The sequence below is a fragment of the Echinops telfairi genome, unplaced genomic scaffold (assembly GCF_000313985.2).
Source record: "Echinops telfairi isolate 266 unplaced genomic scaffold, ASM31398v2 ScPeMD7_19;HRSCAF=73, whole genome shotgun sequence".
Classification (NCBI taxonomy): domain Eukaryota; kingdom Metazoa; phylum Chordata; class Mammalia; order Afrosoricida; family Tenrecidae; genus Echinops; species Echinops telfairi.
Window position 1 is genome coordinate 9,666,799 of NW_022103916.1, and position 4,619 is coordinate 9,671,417.

The 4,619-nt window shown below is 42.9% G+C and overlaps 1 pseudogene; it reads right to left on the bottom strand.

The window, feature by feature from the left end:
- Window positions 1-3,081: 3,081 nt before the first annotated feature.
- Window positions 3,082-3,946, bottom strand: LOC101652023 (annotated as a pseudogene).
- Window positions 3,947-4,619: the final 673 nt, after the last annotated feature.

Below are 4,619 nucleotides of genomic sequence, written 5' to 3' on the forward strand. Positions count from 1 at the left end.
AACTGGAGCTTGTGATGATCTTGGTTCATAAGGGCTGGGGTGTAACTAGATTTTGTGATGGAGCCATTCATGCTGTAAGACATTTTTCTTCAGGAAAACCTCATTTATTCAGAAAGGACTTGTAAATTCGATCATCATTCTTTTTTATCTTTCTTAATTGCTTGAAAAGAGGGTGGGGAAAACACAACAGCATAGAAACCTTTCTACAGCTGCTTTTGTGTCTTGATTTCTTTTATACACATTGTGAGCTCCCAAGGGCCATTTGTTTCATAATCCTGCCCAACGAGACAATGCTTGACTATCCAATTTTTCCTTGTCAATACCTCGGGTGACAGACTGGGTCACAGTTGCATTGAGAAGCCCTGAACATTGGTGAGGTTTTCTATGTAGGGAGGAAAATAACTCTTTGTTCATTCATGGGACGGCTCTACCCATGTGGGAGCTGATGCAGGTTCCGTAAATAGGATGTCAAGCTTAGTGCTGGTTGTGTGTGTGAATGTGTATAAGTGAATGTATGTGTGCATATATGAGTTTATATGAGTGAGTATATGTGAGTGTGCGTATCTGAGTGTATGGGAATTCATGAAAGTGCGCATATGAGTGTGTGCATGTGTAAGTGTACCTCTTCTGATGACAGGAGAAGGAATGAGAAGCAGAGAAAAAGTGAAAGTCAGGGGGAAATGAAATTCCCATTCAGGTAATCTGATGAGAAAAAGTTCAGCACAGTCAAGATATAATTATTTCAATGTTTGAAATTCTATACACTGTAAACAATTCACTTTGTCCATAAAGAATATGTAAAAGATCAATAAAAAAATCATGTAAGAGCATAGAATTAAATATATAGGAGTGGAAATCTTTGGGAGATAGACTTTGTTCAATGTCAGTCATAGCTTTCAGGGCAGTTTTTAAACCTTTTTATTTTAAAATAATTAGAAACTTACAGAAGAATTATAAGAAGTGTACAATTTTATAAAACAGTAAAAAACAACAATAACTCTCTTAATATTGCAAAACATGGACAAAACTAGAAAACATTTTGCTTAGCAAACTCAGTCAATCTTATAAAGATAAATATTTAATATCACCCTTGTTATAAGCAAAACCAAAAAGTAGGAAATACGGTTCATACATCAAAAGATGGGACTTTGATGCTTATAAGGAGGACAGGTGTGGGAAAAGAAAAAGGGGAGGGAAGGAGTGGAGATAAAAAGTAGAGGGTTTAAAAGGAAAAAAATAATTCATAAAAAATAAAATGTATTTTAAAGAAAGAAACATACAAAAATACCCATATACTCTTCACCAATACTCATTACTTGCTAATATTCTGGCAACTTTGACCATTTTATCATCCTCCCTTCATATATAGGTATTTTACTTTTTCTGGAACCATTTGAGAGTAAATGGCAGCATTGTACCCTTTTATTTCTAAATACTTAACTGTGTTTCCTAAGAATACAAAATATTTTTATAATTTATACTTATATAACTAGTGTCGATTTTCAAAATATAGAATTTTAGCATCGATAAAACAATGTTAAAACATTAACATTTAACAATGTTAAAACTTATTAAATGATAAAACTATATTTTTGTATCTAATATAGCCTTGAAAAGAATGGGAATTACAGGACACTTCCTTGTGCTCATGCAAAACCTATACATGGATTAAGAGGCAGTTTTGTGAACACAATCAGGGAAAACTGCTTGGTTTCAAATCAGGAATGGTACGTGCCAGGGTTGTACCCTGTCATCATACTTATTCAAGCTGTATGCTGAGCAAATCATTAAAAAAGATGGATTACATGAAGAAGAATGTTGCATTAGGATTGGAAGAAGGCTTATTAACAACCTGTAATATGCAGACGACACCACCTTTTGTGCTGGAAGGGAGGAAGGCTTGAAGCAATTACTGCTAAAGCGCGGGGATTGAAGCCCGAAGGTATGGACTACAATTTAATGTAATGAAATCCAAAATCTTCACAGCTGGACCAATAGGAAACACCCTGATAAACAGAGGAAAGGACTGAAGTTGTCACGTTTTCATTTTGCTTGTATCCGCTGCAATCAATGCTCATGGAAGCAGCAGTCGAGAAATCAAAAGACACTGGGTAAATCTGCTGCACAAGACCTTTTCAGTGTTGCAAAGCAAAAATGTTACTTTGAGGACTAAGGCATATTTGAATCAAGCCATAGTATTTTCTTTTCTTCTTCTTTTTTTTTTGTCTGCAAAAAATATTTCTTTTCCCTTGAAATAAAATATACAACCCAAAGAGCTCAAAGCCTGGGGTAGTCGGAAGGATGGGGGAACCCCAAGGAGCCCATTTTGGTGTAGGGATCTGCCCCTGACACCTCCACCCCACACCTTTGCAGCGGAAGCAGGGTCTGAAGGCCAGGCATTTTCAAGGGGAAGGGAAAGGCATGCTGAGCTGGGTTCCTTTGCTGGAGCAGGTGATCGATCATTCAGCTGCAGGCCCCCACCTGCATCGGGATGGCAGAACCACAGATGGGCAGAATCCTTGGAAATCATGGCCCGCCCACTGTCCATTATACAAACGGACACACGGAGGCCCAGACAGAGAAGGTTATGCCCAAGGGCACACCAAAAAAAAAAAAAAAAAGGTATGTTTCAGAACTAGAAACACCTGGGCAGCCTTCGCAAGGGGTTAATCGTTAATCTACTGTGCACAGGAGATCTTAATTAAGACTGCCGAGTGGCTGACCCCGCGCAGGGAAAAGGGCTGTGGATTTCGGGTAGCAGCCCCTATTCTGTGGTCCCTAACCTCAGTGAGGTGGCTGTGCAGAGATCTAAAATGGGAATGTGGTTGTGAACTTCAGGACTTTTTTTTTTTAGCACCAGAAGGTGGAGCTCTTCTGCCAGGCTAGCTTCTTGAGGCTTAGGCAGCGAGCGGGGCGGAGGGCGGGTGGGGCATGCCGCTTGGAGGCCCAAATCTTAAGTGGGAAGGGGAAAGGTGGGGGGAGAAGGAAGAGCCATCCAGCCTCCCTTTCCCCGCCCCCACCCCTGGTTTAAAGAGAGCACAGGTGGCCAAGATCAGTGTCCTCTTTCTGGGCCTGCTTTCCTCAGAAGCGCTTTTCTTCGGGGTGGGAGGCAACGAGCCGCTCCTTCCTCGCTAAGTCCCACCAGGCAGTCATGTGGAACGCCACGCTGCTTAGAACCACGGTGTACTCCAGGATGGCAAAGATGGTGTCTACTCCAGCCTCCCCATACATGTTGTGCCCAAAGAAGACAGTCATTGCTGAGAAGAAGGCGATGCGTTGATGATAAAGAACCTCTGTTTCCAGCTGTAGGACTTTCATTCTGTGTGCTTCTTGGTCGGACACCAGAGAATGCAGGTTAGGAGCATGTAACTGAGGGAGGAAGTGATGAATATGATGCATTCTTGTGGATGGCGACGTCCTCAGAGGAGGAGACATAGGTGAGCATTAACAGAGCCAGGTTCTCGACCACGTTAAGGCTGAAGTTGAGGCGGCAGAGTGGGCGGTAGCCGGGCATGGGCAGGCACAGCTGAGGTAGTAGTTCCAGTAGGCGAAGGCCACCAGGAAGGGGGCGATGAGTGCAGGCTGATGCAGAAGCGCCACAAGTAGCACCCCGCAGATGACTGAGCTTACCCATGGCAGGTAATTGGCACCCCACAGTGTGTGGCCCTTGTCTCTTTGAAGTGGAAGAGCAGGGACCAGAGGACACAGAAGAGAGAGGCCACAAGTGGAATGCCTTGGTATTTTCAGTAGCCTCATATGCATGTGAAAGTTGCTTATTGAATAAAGGACGCTGAATATGAATAGATGCATTCAAATTATAATGCTGGCGAAAAATATTGAAAGCACCATAGAGTCCCCAAAAGACAAACAGATCTGGCTTGAAAGAAGTACTGCCAAAATGCTCCTTAGCCAGATGAGGAGACTCTGTCTCGTGTACTTTGGGCATGTTATCAGGAGAGCGCAGGCCCTGAAAAAGAATATCATGCTTGGTAAAAGTCGAGAGGCAGTGAAAAAGCGGAAAACATTTGACAAGATGGATTGACACAGTGGCTATAATGATGGACTCCAACAAAGCGACAGCTGTGAGGATGGAGCAGGAGCGGGCAGGATTTCATTCTGTTGTACATAGGATCATCATGACATAGAATCAACTTGATGGCACCTAACAACTACACCAATATATGCTCTACACAAAAATGTCACCATTGTCCCAGCGGTACCATGTTGGTATCATATGAGGGTGAGATGGATTCCATTCCTTTGACTTGAATAGGGATTCCTGGAAACATCAGTGCTTAGTTATATGCACCTGTTATAGTTAGGTTTTCTGTGCCAACATGGCCCCTGTAGGAACATGAGGGCAGAGTTAGCCTGTCAATCAGGTCATAGCTTGATTGGAGGGTGACTGAAATAAATGACTCACTGGAGTCGGGCCACCATCTCTCTCTGCTTAAGCTTCCTGTTTATGAGCCACTTGGAGCCACTGGACCACTTTGAGCCATGCTGATGGTAGCCAGATCCCTGGAATTGCTTCTATAACCATTGGGTCTACAAGACTTTGCACCCACTGACCTGTAATCTTCCTGCATTCTGCATCAGTGTGTGTGGCTGCAAGTCTG